At 33.0% G+C, this 17076-nt stretch overlaps 1 protein-coding gene across 13 annotated transcripts in view; it reads right to left on the bottom strand.

Annotated features, from left to right (window-relative positions):
* LOC119604083 (protein retinal degeneration B) overlaps window positions 1-17076 on the bottom strand; it is a 43279-nt gene that overhangs the window by 14162 nt on the left and 12041 nt on the right. For 8 of the 13 annotated variants that reach the window (XR_005231457.1, XR_005231456.1, XR_005231458.1 and 5 more), the window contains exon 1: window positions 10663-11385. The exons of 1 other annotated variant lie outside the window; for it this stretch is intronic. The gene's annotated coding sequence lies outside the window, so the exon portion shown is untranslated. Of the gene's footprint in view, window positions 1-10662; window positions 11386-17076 lie in introns of those variants that run through there. 4 more of the 13 variants (XM_037956527.1, XM_037956523.1, XM_037956525.1 and 1 more) reach the window with 1 other exon arrangement.

Here is a 17076-nt window from a genome sequence, read left to right on the forward strand (position 1 = left end):
TACTACTCATTACTTCCGTTTGCAATCACGCAGATGAGATGGCTTGTCTTGAGTCGGTAACAACCCCTAGAGACGTAATCGGTAGACCGAAACACGCATCTATCAAATAAGTCTTGTTCTTACGCACAGAAAACACACTATGGTACATCTGGTATGAACAGAGTAAATCCTGAACATACCCGGACAAGGAAGGAAAATTCTTCACTTGTATAATATACCTTACATCCATTACGGAGAAAAACATCAGAAACACTTAATCTAGGTATGCGTGTATGATAAGTCATACATCCATCCGTATCATCTACACTTGGTACCAACTCATTTCCGCAGTCCTCTGCGGGGTATGTTTTTGTTGTCTTGGCATTACCTAACTTATCTCGAATTATAGACTTTACCTTGCATCAGTCCTTTAACCAACATTTTCTTTCCGCGAATTATGGTTTAAACCACAGTCACTACGTATACCCCGAAGGGACCTCTCTAATAACTGGGACAATGCAAACTCTGAAACTCTGTCTTGTGTGCTACCGGTTTCCGTGGTACTAGATTATGTGGTTCTTTGGTTCGACCTTATGTCAAATCATTCCAAGGATACCTTTGATCACAACCATTTTATAGTCTCGGCAGACTAGAGGTACCAGTAGCGCCTCTTTTCCCCCAAATTTCAATAACAGCAATATGAAAATCTTTCATCAAGGTAACATGCCCTCGAGAGAACTTAGTGGGTAAAAGTTTGATTGTTTGATGAGCTGGATGTGCTATTCTGCTGAAATCAAAAAAACTCCTTTATTATGACTCTGTTATGTCCGCCGTTTGCCGAAATTATATTTCGTCTGCTTTCGCCTGCAGCACCCACATTTTCATCGGTACGACATTGATATTAATAACTGATATTCACTAGCTAATCAATCTCAAGAAGTTGTTGCACTCGAAGTGCATCGAGAAATAAATGAGCAATATGTTATTACCAAAGTCGTTTAAAGGTAAAATTTCTCATTTTAGTCCTTACTGAAACATGATTCGTGTGTAAAAAATCAACTTGAGTCTTTTGAGTCAATCAAAATTTTGATTTTTGGCTCAGGAGCATTATTGAACTTACATATACATACATACATATGTATATCAATAATATAACATTTCAATCTGAAGCAGTGATTTTTATCTAGCAATCAATGCTAGAATCGATATCAGTGATAAGTGGTTCGAACTTATTGTGCTACACCTTGTATGAAAGATTTCATTGGAAAGCTGGGCAATCGTGCAATATCTCAGCCATCTTGATCATGCGATTGAGATCCATTACATTTATTTTTATGAAGTAGCTTTTCTCAGTTTATGAAAATAAGTTAGAAACGTTAAGGCAACATTAAAAGCTTTGCCATAAATTATAGAAAATATCAGGAACCATATAGAAAGTGAATTTGTTAAGTTTCAGTTCTAGGCAATAGTCTTCAAAGATTCAATCGCTAAAAAGTTAATGTAACAAGGTTCCTTTTTATAAGGTAACGTTGGGGGCTTAGCTAATGGAAATAAGACATCATTAACAGAGTATTTCTCCACGGTATTATTGGTCCAAAAAAAGTTGGAATGGAAACAAGTAAAGATTGATAGAGCATACCAGTAATCAATTCAACTTGATGCATTATACTGAATCATGAATCAAGAATTGTCGACCATGATTCAAACATAGTATAGGCATGTGATATAATGATATTTCCTTTAACAACAATAGAAGAACTTTTACCTGTACCTTCGTTAGCATAAGTATGGATGAATATTAAACGACATCATTAATGTAACTAACACCAATCATTTATGTAGTATGTGTGTTCACATTGTAAAAGGAAAATACATCTAGACCACCAACACCACTTAGACCAAATGTATGTGATATGATGACACATTGCACCAGAACAATTATATATCCTTTACATCAAAGGATATGTTCCAGTTGAAGATAGTATGTGTATGTTCTATAGTTAAAATAGAATATGAAAAAAAGAAGACAATAAGAAGAAAGAGAGAAAAAAAAGATAATGTGACACCACTACCGTTTAACAACTCAGTGTATTGGTTAAACTTAATGACAATAATATCCTGCAGTTTTAGGATTCAGTTGTGAAACCGCTACGGATTCAGAACGGATTATTCAATTCTTCTTTAAGCAATTTGGTTCTTGAATAGAACCTTATTAGATTTCTTTCATAGATTGCCTTGCACTTCTAGCAAGTAGGTTCCTTGCAGTTAGTGTAACTGCAGGGCTACTACTATTTTCTTTTTAAATGTATTGTTGGTGACATTGTTGCTTAATATCAACCTACTTTTCCAGCAATATAGTTTTCTTTGTTTGTATTTAGGTTTTACATACATGTGTACCAGCAAGTAATTATTTGCATTCAATTATATGACCAATAAAAACACAAACATAAGTGTTTTAAGCAAAAGTGTCATTTTATATAGTCATCGTAGTAAGGGAAAGGAAGCCTCTATTGTGAACTTAAAACAAGTAAAGTTTTGCAGTATGATATCATCTTTGCTGTTTAAGAAAAATAGTTTAATTATGAACAGTGCTAGCAGGTGCAGTTGGAGTAATATATTTATAAAAATTTTAAATTGAAATTGAAATGAAAGGAATTGTCACAAAACTAGTGTGTAGGATGGTGCTTAGAGGGTAGATACCGATTCAGTTACGGGGGCTAATTGACCGCTATTTCTAAACTAATTTAAAGGGACTAATTCGAAATCGATACTAGAATTCAGTTTTGCCTGTTTTAATATAAATTTAAATTTCCTCTATTTTACTTATTTCCATTGGCGTTCCTTCCTTTTAATTCTAGTTCTTTTTTGTGTATTTCCGATCATCATGCAAGGTTTTTTTGTAGTTTTAAAGATTTTATCACTTTTTGTAACTGCATACATTACACATGTAATTATGTATGAATTTGTTCTTTGAAGTAAAACACACATACATAAAAAATATTGAATATTGACCCCTATTATGACAAATTATAAAATGCAAAAAACAAATTTGTAAATTGAACTTTTTAAATATAAAAAGAGACTAAAATGTGTGTCAAGTAGAAAATCAGAAAAATCGATATCTTTATAATATCGTTTGGTTTATTGGGATGTGATTATTTACAAATTTTAAAAATGTATTTAACTGGGTTTCGAGCAGTAGGAAATACCGTCCAGAAATTTGATTACTATTAAATTCATTTAAAAGATTTAGGAACCGTTATGGGGATTATTCAGATATATCGCTGGAACTAATGAATACTTTGCCTTCTATATATGTAAGAAAACCTTTAGGAAAAGGTGGGGTCCCAAACTATACATTGTACACTGGATGTACACCGCGGTCATTAGACCGCATATGACCTACGGGACTCTTGTTTGGTTGAGAGCGGTGGATACCAAGACATACCTCTCTATTTTAAAGGTACAAATCACTGGTTCTATGAACTCCATCCGTCAGGCCAATCTACAGATGATGCTAAATATAACTCCCCTTGATATATACTAAATCTGCTCTACGACTTAAACAGTCGAACTGTCTGAAGCATGATCGTATTGGTCACGGCACAATCCTACAAAAGATAGGCAGACCAATCATGAGGAGGAAACGAACTACATAGTACGTACACTGAATTTGAATAGGTTATTTAAGACCAAAATACCGACAAGTGTGATTGGGTCGCTAATACTGTCCAAAGGGATGACGTGATTTCAATCTACACTGATGGTTCAAAGACAGAAAGAGGCACGGACTTGGGAATTTTCTCCGGTAAACTTGCTCCTCTATTATCTCTTCGACTACCTGACACCTATACGGTCTTTCAGGCTGAGATATATGCCATCGTTACAGCCGCGAGAAGAATCCGGTAACTGAATCTCGAAAATTCGACTATACATTCTACTTGGACAGCTTGCATCAATCAAGGCTCTTAACTCCAACGTTATTAAGGCGCCATGTCTTCTCAATTGTATTCAATCGTTGGCACAACCGACATAACATCACGTTGGGTTGATATGGGTTCCAGGACATGAGGACATCCGGGGAAATGAAATATCTGATGAATGCGAAACCAAAGCGTCGTTCCTAGACATGATCCTTGAGTAAAGGGATATTCATACTCCCCTGGTGACCTTATCAAAATTGATAGATGACTTTGAGTGAGACGGAACTAAGGTGAACAAATATCACCATTTGCATAATTTTGAGACTGCTCTGGCCCACTCTGACAAAGGATAGAACTATGACTTTCTTGTTTTTTAGTAAGAACTCGATAAGGCCTCTCACGGGTAAAATTACTGGGCACTGTATGATTGGACATGTGTCGGAACATATGGCCTACCCATGTTATAGCTACTGTAGAAGTTGTTTGGATGAAAAAGAAGAGGCATCGTTAAAACACCTTCTATATTACTGCCCAGTCTTCCAAGTGCACAGACTACTCTATCGTGGTAGACCTATTTTCCACGATCTGGACTTTCTCAGAGATGCGTCACTAGTAAATATAATCGGTTTTATTAGGAAACACATAGTCAACGAAATTCTCCTTTATGTATAAACTCTCAACATAAGGGAATGGTAATTCGAAGGGTATCACAATGGGCCAAAAGGCCTCCAAGTGAACTAACTAACTAGCGAGCAACACACGTAACCTAACCTTGGACTCAATTTTCTCACTCAAACACAGAAATCGGATGAAATTTCACGCTCGATGTAAAGTTTGTTTATATGTATTACAAACATCAGACTAAACCCATAATATCCTCCAGCTATAGTGTGAAAGCTTATAAAAATAAGCATTCTCCATTATGCAACCTTTCAAAACTTTTTTTTAATACATAATTAAAGAAGGAAATTAAAAGGATTTACACTTTTATTAGGTTTACTTTATGATTCTTTCTAACTTAATGATCACTTTAACGTTGTTAGTCCCAATATTGTTTCCAAAAATAAACAAAACATACTTATTTATATATTTTATTCTAATTATTTTCTTTTTCCCTTTTATACACATTTTTTTCTTGCCACTTACCATAAATCTTGACCCAACACTTTGCAACGACAATTAAAGGCAACAAAGCCCAATAAAACTGAAGGAGAAGGAAAAACTGAATTTTTATAGGTTTATTTTCTTTTTTTAGGGTTTTAATTTTGGTAAACATGCACAGGCATGTAAATAATCCCCAAATGTAACCAAAAGAATAACAAGTAAGAGTGTTATATTCGGCAATGCCGAATCTTATATACCCACCATCAAACCTCGTTTGACTAGAATGAAACTTACTTATGTCGAACTTCATCTATATACTCGTATTCTTTAGGCCAGTTATAAGCCCTAAAGTAATTTTCTGAAGGGGACCTTATATAGGGGGTGGGGTCAATTATGGGTCGATCCTAATATAATTTGGTAGACAGAATTTGGTTCGTATTAAATTTATTTGTGTCGAATTTCATCGCTACACTCGTATTTTTAAGCCATTAATGAGCGTTGCAGTCATTTTCTAAAGGGGACCTTATATGGGGGGTAGAGTCAATCATGGACCTATCCTCATAAAATTTTTTAGATAGATTTTGACTCGTATGAAACTTACTTATGTCGAATTTCATCTATATACTAGTATTTTTAAGCCAGTAATGAGCGTTAAAGTAATTTTCTGAAGGGGACCTTATATGGGGGGTAGGGTCAATTATGAACCGATCCTCATAAAATTTTGCATAATGATTTTGGATCATAAGAAACTTCCATATGCCGAATTTTATCGCTATATTCGTATTTTTAAACAAGTTATGGCTGTTAAAGCTGCTTTTCGAGGGGCCACTTGTATGGGGGCTATCAGAAAATGTGGACCGATATTGCCCATTTTCAATACCAAACAAACCTTACCTGTTAGAAATATTTATGTAAAATTTCAACCCTCTAGCTCTTTCCATTGGGACTCTATCGTGCTTGCAACAGACAGACAGACAGACGGACGGACGGACGGACAGACATGGCTAGATCGACTTAGAATTTAATGAGGACCCAGAATATATATACTTTTGTGGGTCTATGACCAATATTTCGATGTGTTACAAACGGAATGACAAAATCAATATACCCCCCATCTTTTTTGATGGTGGGTATAAAAAAAGTAAATAAATGAAATTGAATGAATTGCCTTGCCCATTCCGCCCGACAGCCTGCTGCCAAACTATTTTAAATGGACGTTAAAAGTAGAAGTTTTGATAGCCAAAATAAGTGTATGACAAACATTTTAGGGAACACACTCTCTCACTCCTTTGGACATTTTGCTCATACAGCACTGGGGATCCTAATACCAAAATAAAACGCAAACAAATAAACAGCGAAGAGCATACTTTGCCAAAAATCATTAAAAAAAAAAAACAGAGAAGTGAACTGGTATGATAGCAGAGTTTTTAAAGAGTTTATTTATGATATAGTGATTATATGGGAAATCGATGATTTTGTTAATATGAGACATTTTGATCAATATTAAATTTTGAAAGCTTAGTATCATGTCCTGTAAAAGCAAAAATAGAATTTGTGTAGTTTATTATATTTTGAAACTATTTAGTTAATCGATTAAGTAAATATTTTAAATTTGTTTCTTTTATATTAACATAAATTATTTACTCATGTGTGTAAACAATTAAACAGAAACTTTTAGGTTGTTAGTTAGTTTGATAGAAGGATGTACATTACATCAAATTCGAAGAAAACGCCTTGGGCTTCACCGGACGCTACTAGGCTATATAATAAACTATATACTAGACTTTGGACTAGACTATATACTAGACTTTGGACTAGACTATAGACTAGACTATAGACTAGACTATAGACTAGACTATAGACTAGACTAGACTAGACTAGACTAGACTATAGACTAGACTATAGACTAGACTATAGACTAGACTATAGACTAGACTATAGACTAGACTATAGACTAGACTATAGACTAGACTATAGACTAGACTATAGACCTAGACTATAGACTAGACTATAGACTAGACTATAGGACTAGACTATAGACTAGACTAGACTAGACTATAGACTAGACTATAGACTAGACTATAGACTAGACTATAGACTAGACTATAGACTAGACTATAGACTAGGACTATAGACTAGACTATAGACTAGACTATAGACTAGACTATAGACTAGACTATAGACTAGACTATAGAATAGACTATAGACTAGACTATAGACTAGACTATAGACTAGACTATAGACTGACTATAGACTAGACTATAGACTAGACTATAGACTAGACTATAGACTAGACTATAGACTAGACTATAGACTAGACTATAGACTAGACTATAGATTAGACTAGACTATAGATAGACTAAGACTATAGATAGACTATAGACTAGACATAGGACTAGACTATAGACTAGACTATAGACTAGACTATAGACTAGACTATAGACTAGACTATAGACTAGACTATAGAGACTAGGACTATAGTACTAGACTATAGACTAGACTATAGACTAGACTATAGACTAGACTATAGACTAGACTATAGACTAGACTATAGACTAGACTATAGACTAGACTATAGACTAGACTATAGACTAGACTATAGACTAGACTATAGACTAGACTATAGACTAGACTATAGACTAGACTATAGACTAGACTATAGACTAGACTATAGACTAGACTATAGACTAGACTATAGACTAGACTATAGACTAGACTATAGACTAGACTATAGACTAGACTATAGACTAGACTATAGACTAGACTATAGACTAGACTATAGACTAGACTATAGACTAGACTATAGACTAGACTATAGACTAGACTATAGACTAGACTATAGACTAGACTATAGACTAGACTATAGACTAGACTATAGACTAGACTATAGACTAGACTATAGACTAGACTATAGACTAGACTATAGACTAGACTATAGACTAGACTATAGACTAGACTATAGACTAGACTATAGACTAGACTATAGACTAGACTATAGACTAGACTATAGACTATAGACTAGACTATAGACTAGACTATAGACTAGACTATAGACTAGACTATAGACTAGACTAGACTATAGACTAGACTATAGACTAGACTATAGACTAGACTATAGACTAGACTATAGACTAGACTATAGACTAGACTATAGACTAGACTATAGACTAGACTATAGACTAGACTATAGACTAGACTATAGACTAGACTATAGACTAGACTATAGACTAGACTATAGACTAGACTATAGACTAGACTATAGACTAGACTATAGACTAGACTATAGACTAGACTATAGACTAGACTATAGACTAGACTATAGACTAGACTATAGACTAGACTATAGACTAGACTATAGACTAGACTATAGACTAGACTATAGACTAGACTATAGACTAGACTATAGACTAGACTATAGACTAGACTATAGACTAGACTATAGACTAGACTATAGACTAGACTATAGACTAGACTATAGACTAGACTATAGACTAGACTATAGACTAGACTATAGACTAGACTATAGACTAGACTATAGACTAGACTATAGACTAGACTATAGACTAGACTATAGACTAGACTATAGACTAGACTATAGACTAGACTATAGACTAGACTATAGACTAGACTATAGACTAGACTATAGACTAGACTATAGACTAGACTATAGACTAGACTATAGACTAGACTATAGACTAGACTATAGACTAGACTATAGACTAGACTATAGACTAGACTATAGACTAGACTATAGACTAGACTATAGACTATAGACTAGACTATAGACTAGACTATAGACTAGACTATAGACTAGACTATAGACTAGACTATAGACTAGACTATAGACTAGACTATAGACTAGACTATAGACTAGACTATAGACTAGACTATAGACTAGACTATAGACTAGACTATAGACTAGACTATAGACTAGACTATAGACTAGACTATAGACTAGACTAGACTAGACTATAGACTAGACTATAGACTAGACTATAGACTAGACTATAGACTAGACTATAGACTAGACTATAGACTAGACTATAGACTAGACTATAGACTAGACTATAGACTAGACTATAGACTAGACTATAGACTAGACTATAGACTAGACTATAGACTAGACTATAGACTAGACTATAGACTAGACTATAGACTAGACTATAGACTAGACTATAGACTAGACTATAGACTAGACTATAGACTAGACTATAGACTAGACTATAGACTAGACTATAGACTAGACTATAGACTAGACTATAGACTAGACTATAGACTAGACTATAGACTAGACTATAGACTAGACTATAGACTAGACTATAGACTAGACTATAGACTAGACTATAGACTAGACTATAGACTAGACTATAGACTAGACTATAGACTAGACTATAGACTAGACTATAGACTAGACTATAGACTAGACTATAGACTAGACTATAGACTAGACTATAGACTAGACTATAGACTAGACTATAGACTAGACTATAGACTAGACTATAGACTAGACTATAGACTAGACTATAGACTAGACTATAGACTAGACTATAGACTAGACTATAGACTAGACTATAGACTAGACTAGACTATAGACTAGACTATAGACTAGACTATAGACTAGACTAATAGACTAGACTATAGACTAGACTATAGACTAGCACTATAGACAGACTATAGACTAGACTATAGACTAGACCTATAGACTAGACTATAGACTAGACTATAGACGAGACTATAGACTAGCTATAGACTACACTATAGACTAGACTATAGACTAGACTATAGACTAGACTATAGACTAGACTATAGACTAGACTATAGCTAGACTATAGACTAGACTATAGACTAGACTATAGACTAGACTATAGACTAGACTATAGACTAGACTATAGACTAGACTATAGACTAGACTATAGACTAGACTATAACTAGACTATAGACTAGACTATAGACTAGACTATAGCCTAGACTATAGACTAGACTATAGACTAGACTATAGACTAGACTATAGACTAGACTATAGACTAGACTATAGACTGACTATAGACTAGACTATAGACTAGACTATAGACTAGACTATAGACTAGACTATAGACTAGACTATAGACTAGACTATAGACTAGACTATAGACTAGACTATAGACTAGACTATAGACTAGACTATAGACTAGACTATAGACTAGATATAGACTAGACTATAGACTAGACTATAGACTAGACTATAGACTAGACTATAGACTAGACTATAGACTAGACTATAGACTAGACTATAGACTAGACTATAGACTAGACTATAGACTAGACTATAGACTAGACTATAGACTAGACTATAGACTAGACTATAGACTAGACTATAGACTAGACTATAGACTAGACTATAGACTAGACTATAGACTAGACTATAGACTAGACTATAGACTAGACTATAGACTAGACTATAGACTAGACTATATAGACTAAAAGAAAGTAAGTTAGAACTCTTAATGACTAGAATTTATATATGTATAGTCCTCCTAGGGGACCTCTAAATTAAAGACTTGATATTTTGCCCGCTGGATTCTGACACCAATACACAAACAAATTTATACTTGAGTGTTACTAATCTGGTTCTTTAATTTACTTTACGTTCTGAGTTTCGCACAATTTCTACACTTACGCTCTGTAAAATGTTGTTGATATTGTTCCGTATTGAATTGTTGTTGCAGTAATTGTTGTTTTTCTGTTATTGTTGTTGTCGTTGCTATCGTAATCCAATTTATACGTTAATTTTTTCACTATTTGGTCTTGTTGCTTTTGTTGTTGTTATTGTGGTTGTTGTAGTCAATTGTTGTAGATACACGCATGTGCCAAAAATATGTGGGCAACAAACAACAGCAGCAAATAGTAGCAAACAGTAAAAATGAAAATTTGAAAATATGTGCAGAAAAAAAATAAAACTAATTTTTCTAATAATTTTTCATGAAAATTTAGGTTTTTTTCTTTCACTTTCTATGTTTAAACCACAAGTTTAAGGACACAATTATCTAATTTTTTTTCTGTATTTTTTTGTATTTTCACTAGATTTTTTTTTAATTAGATTTTTTTATATTTTTCTTAAATATTGGTAATTTTTAAAGGGTTTTATATTAAAATTTTATTATTTTCTTTTTTTATGTTTGCAAAAGTAATAAATTTTTATGGTTTTATATTTATTAACAATTTATGGAAGCCATTAAGTAATAACTATTTGCTTTTTAACAAAAAATTGTCCTTTTATCTTTGAAATCTTTTTTTTTCTTCAATGTTTGTATTTTTCAAGCAAATTCCGTAACTTTTTCCCGTTTGTTAAGTTTTTTTTTCCAACTTGCACCATACTGTTTGAACCCCCAAATAACACTGAATAGAAAATTTGTTTGTGCAACATGAGATACTATACTATTTTGTATTTAACTGTAACTGAAAGTTTTGTGAGCAGCAGCTAACAGGGTTGCCAAAAGGTGGAATTGTTTCCATTGTAGAGGAATGTTCCAAAATTCGGAAGAAAGCTGGAAATACTGGATAAATATTCTTTAACACTCTTAAAAGTCTATAAATATCAAAACATTGATCTAAAGTTTTAATTATGAGTTTCTGTTTGGCTCAAATTTCAAAATGGCTACTACACTATCTTTAAAAATAGCGTGGATTCAAATAGTTATCACCCTAAGATCAGTGAGAGCCATTTTGTTTCAAATATTGATATGGATCAAATACGACAGCTCTACTTTAACTTGATCTTCACTTTCAATCGAACTTAATAATGAAAATTTAAAGTTTTTTAATAACAACAGATTATCATGAACCATTTTCCTTAGGTCCGTATTAATCGATAACGAGTTGAAGGGATTGCAGTTCTAGTAGAACAGTACTAGGTGTTCTAAGTCGAATTCTGCATGCGATATCTGAGAGACCAAAGTGTAAACTGTATACGTGAGGGTTGAAGCCATCTGATCCCTGTAAAGCAATAGGTTTACTCTCGAAATAGTGGAACCTTTGTGGGAATATTTACAGATAGCACAGAACAAATGTTTAAGCCAGAGACCAAAGAGACTTTTATAAGGAATTAAGCTTCACGGAATCAGAATCTGGTCTCTGAATTTTTTCTTCGCATTTTCGAGATATCATGTCCAGACAGCTTCATTTATTTCATACATATAAAACTATGGTCTGTTAGACATTGACGCTCTATGATCTAAAACAGGAGTTACGCTTAAGGGATTTATTTAATCCCTCGGGCTGCCATAAATACTAATATTTTTATTGCTTCTAATCTATGATGAAGGTCTAAAAATATAGATATATCTATAGACCTAGTTCTCTAGATTTGGCTGTAGATTTAAGGTACTTGAGAGTGGACTTTAAACTTTACTTTGATAATTCCGAAACCCCAAATTTTTGAAACCCCACATAATAAAAACAAATACAGTTTGGCAACTCTATATAAACAACCCCTAAAATTTTAATTTGTATCTATGCTCCCACAAAATGTATCCAGTATACTCTCTCACGAACACATCAACACTGGGTCTCCATATTTAGAGAATTTTCATTATTTTCCCTCTAAAAATTTTATGACGTCATATACTGCGTGGTGCTCTACTCTATTCATGACAAAAAAATAAACATATTAACAAAATACGTCATTAATTTTTGTTTGTATTTATATGAATTGGATGTAAAGTGTGTTTATTGTACTCTTATTTTGAAAAGAAAACAAAAAAAAAACTTTTGACAACATCTCCCCTTTACTCTCATACACAACAAGTTGCAGTTGTATGTTTTCTTAGTGTATTATTTTTCGTTTTGGGGGTGGATGGTGGATACTTGGGTTTACAAAATAATAAATAATAAGCTTAGAAATGCTGATGCTCATCTAAATAAATAATTGTTTTCAAATATTGCTAGTGCCAGTGATGAAAATATTGGCACTAGCTATGAAACCTATTCATATTTTTTGACCTGCGTCGGTTCATTAACGATCATAACTCCCATTTAAGGTCCACTTCTGAAAATTAATGAATTAGTGATATCGGTTTCAGGTGTGGAAGAACAAAAAAAGTACTAAATTATTCACCTGGTTTTGGTTCTAAGTAAGACTTGGATTCCAAGTTCTAAAAGTTACACCATTTAGTGTAACGAAATGAGATTGAAGAATCCCACTTTTATGCTCCTTTTGGTACTAAATTATTCACCTGATTTTGGTCCTAAGTAAGACTTGGATTAGGAGTTCTAAAAGTTACACCATTTAGTGTATGGAAATCTGCCAATTAGCAATAATTATACAAAATTAGATTAATGAGTTTGAAAATTCCCACTTTTATGCATCTTTTGGTACTTTTTCTCTCCCTAGGCCGCAAAAAAAAGTACCTTTTTTATCAACTAACTAGTACCAGTTATTGGTAATTGTTTTTCCTCATCACTGGTCTAGTATCTAGAAAACCTTAAAACTCGTATGTATATGAAATATATATTTTTATACACAAACACAAAAATTCAATTGTTTTTCCAAGTGACGTCACAACACAATATCGCTGCTATTGCCTTAATATGATTTCGGCTTCTGGCAGTTATTTATTCTAGTTGTTATTGTTGCTGACGCTGCTGTTCTATTACATGTATTTGCGATGATTTTTTTAGAAAAAATGTTGCTTGTTTTTGATGGTTGGCTGGTTGGTTGTTACTGTCGCTGACAATCTGCTACAACAACTGCCAACACTGTTATTGCTATTGGGTATGATGACGATAATAAAAATGTATGACATTAAATTTTTGTCAAATGTAATAAAAAGTTGAAAAATGTTGTTGGAATAAGTAAATAAATGATTGAGAAGGGTAATGATGTTAGAAAAATCTTTGTATTTTTTTATTATTCTCAAAATTAAAGTTTTCGCTTTTTATTATTTGATTTAGTTTAAGTCTTATTTTTTATTTAATAGGTCGTCATCTGACCTTCAAATCGTGTTCTGATAGTGAGGGTTAGAGAAGTAGCAGTAAGGGGAGAGTATTGAAAACAAGCACTGTGTTATCCACCATCAAAACATGGGTTCTAAATTTAATGTGAATTTCGGAAAGTGGTCCTTTATTATTATGGATGAATGACATGGGACAACGAAATTTAAAAACCCCGAAACCTAAAGATATAGAATTGAACTTCGCGAAATTTAAAAACCCCGAAACCTAAAGATATAGAATTGAACTTCGCGAAATGTAGCCTCATTTCTCTATAGCATCAGATTTTTGAGATCTTGTCCTAAAATTTTCTCATTATTTGAGTCGTTATAACAGCGTGGAGACATCTAAGTATATGTTATCTGACAGCTCAATCTGTTGACTTTAAAATAAAGGCTTAATATCATCGATATCTTCTTCCATTTTCGATGTATTAACCTAATACTTGAAATAACTATTAATTTAAAAATCCTCTATTTTACGACAAAACTTCAATAAACGATATCTCGGCATCCTCAAGACAGTCAGATATAAAGAACTTATATAAAACTTGTTTATGCCTTTCAATATTTTTAGGTCAGCTGTGAACTGTAAAGAACTTATATGGCGCCAGCAACTTACCTTTTCCCATTTCGATGGACATATATTCAGATCAAACTGTCATCAATGAATATTCAGATTGGAACTGCTGTTCGATCGGTGTTATCTACTTAGAAAACGATAATTCGGATCAACTTCTGATTGACTTCAAATATAGATATATATCTCAATCTCTTTATAAGAAAAAGCACACGAAACTTTGTGAAAATTTGAAGACATATTTTGCCGATACAAAATTTGTGGACTAGCGGAGATGAAATATTTGAAGTGATTTTGGTCGTTTGATCTTTTGCAAATTCAGATTCCTGCATAGGACTAATGTGCTGTCGAACATGAGATTGATATCCGGGTATTGATATAGTATAATCGAAAAACTATCACTTAGTATGTTCGATAACGAATCGATGTTGACGTTCGAAACTATTTGAATTTCGGTTCAAGAAAATCGAATCAATTCTAGTTAATATGAGAAGTCAATAATAAAGATAAACGTTTTCTTTCGAACTAAATTAAACGATATGGGAATCATTTGGTTCGAGCATTATCGTTATAGACGGTTTCAGAAGTACGATAAGTACGTTTTTCCTTTAGTCAAGTTAAAAATACTTAATTTAAGTACGGATCCCTTAAATACGAAAAATATTGAAAAGGATTGAATTGATTCCCAAAATGGGCTTGATTTGAGTACGATTCTCACTTGATTTCAAAATTCAAAACATTTCAGCAAGGATTAAGTTACACTGAATCCGATATACATATCTCGAGGAAAGATGAAGATATAATAGAGATTACATATTTATTTTAAAGACAACATATTAGACTTATTAGACATATCCGCACTCAATTCTATGTATCCGCAGCCGTTTCAGAAGTACGATAAGTGCGATTCTTCTTTAGTAAAGTTCAAAATCTTAATTCAAGTATAAATCCTAATTTAAGCTTTTTTTTGGGTCAAGATTGAAAAGGATTGAATTGATTCCAAAATGGGCTTGAATTGAGCACGATTCTCACTTGATTTAAAAATTCAGAACATTTCAGCAAAATCACTTATATTAAATATGGCGATAGCTATATTTAATATAAGTGATTGTGCTATTCACTTAATCACGTCTTTATTTTAGAGAAATGATGTAAATTCTTTCGATTTTCTTCTTCTGCTTTCATTTATAGGATTGTTACTTCATATTTAGCAAAATAAAAAAAAAAAAAAAAAAAACATTTGTGATTTTTTATTTATCTTCTTTCTTTAACATACATATTATTTGTCTACTTATTATGGTAATGTTTTGTACATATAAATATAAATATTATTCTATACTTTTATTGTCACTCATATGTATGAAATTTCATTTAAAGATTGTATAGATTCGTTATGCATATAGAGTAGAGGAAGGAGAATTTTTATAGATAAGTATACGAAAAAACTGTATTACAAGAGGATTTATAATTTTAATTTCCTTTTATTATTTATTTATGGAATTTTTTTTCTAAGGAATTTTTTTATATTAGGTATAAACGAATTCTTTCTTCCTATTTTTATACCCACCATCAAAAAAGATGGGGGGTATATTGATTTTGTCATTCCGTTTGTAACACATAGAAATATTGGTCATAGACCCACAAAAGTATATATATTCTGGGTCCTCATTAAATTCTAAGACGATCTAGCCATGTCTGTCCGTCTGTCCGTCTGTCCGTCCGTCCGTCCGTCTGTCTGTCTGTCTGTCTGTTGAAAGCACGATAGAGTCCGAATGGAAAGAGCTAGAGGGTTGAAATTTCACATAAATATTTCTTATAGGTAAGGTCTGTTTGGTATTGAAAATGGGCAATATCGGTCCACGTTTTCGGATAGCCCCCATACAAGTGGCCCCTCGAAAAGCAGCTTTAACAGCCATAACTTGTTTAAAAATACGAATATAGCGATGAAATTCGACATAAGTAAGTTTCTTATGATCCAAAATCAATATGCGAAATTTTATGAGGATCGGTCCATAACTGACCCTACCCCCCATATAAGGTCCCCTTCAGAAAATGACTTTAACGCTCATTACTGGCTTAAAAATACTAGTATATAGATGAAATTCGACATAAGTAAGTTTCATACGAGTCAAAATCTATCTAAAAAATTTTATGAGGATCGGTCCATGATTGACCCTACCCCCCATATAAGGTCCCCTTCAGAAAATGACTGCAACGCTCATTAATGGTTTAAAAATACGAGTGTAGCGATGAAATTCGACACAAATAAATTTAATACGAACCAAATTCTATCTACCAAATTTTATGAGGATCGACCCATAATTGACCCTACCCCCCTATATATGGTCCCCTTCAGAAAATTACTTTAACGCTTATAACTGGCCTAAATATACGAGTATATAGATGAAATTCGACATAAGTAAGTTTCATTCGAGTCAAACGAGGTTTGATGGTGGGTATATAAGATTCGGCATAGCCGAATATAACACTCTTACTTGTTTTATATGCTATTTATCATGAAAAT

This window comes from Lucilia sericata, unplaced genomic scaffold, assembly GCF_015586225.1.
Source record: "Lucilia sericata isolate MDLA Ls3-8-SP2 unplaced genomic scaffold, ASM1558622v1 Contig000360F_arrow, whole genome shotgun sequence".
Taxonomy (NCBI): domain Eukaryota; kingdom Metazoa; phylum Arthropoda; class Insecta; order Diptera; family Calliphoridae; genus Lucilia; species Lucilia sericata.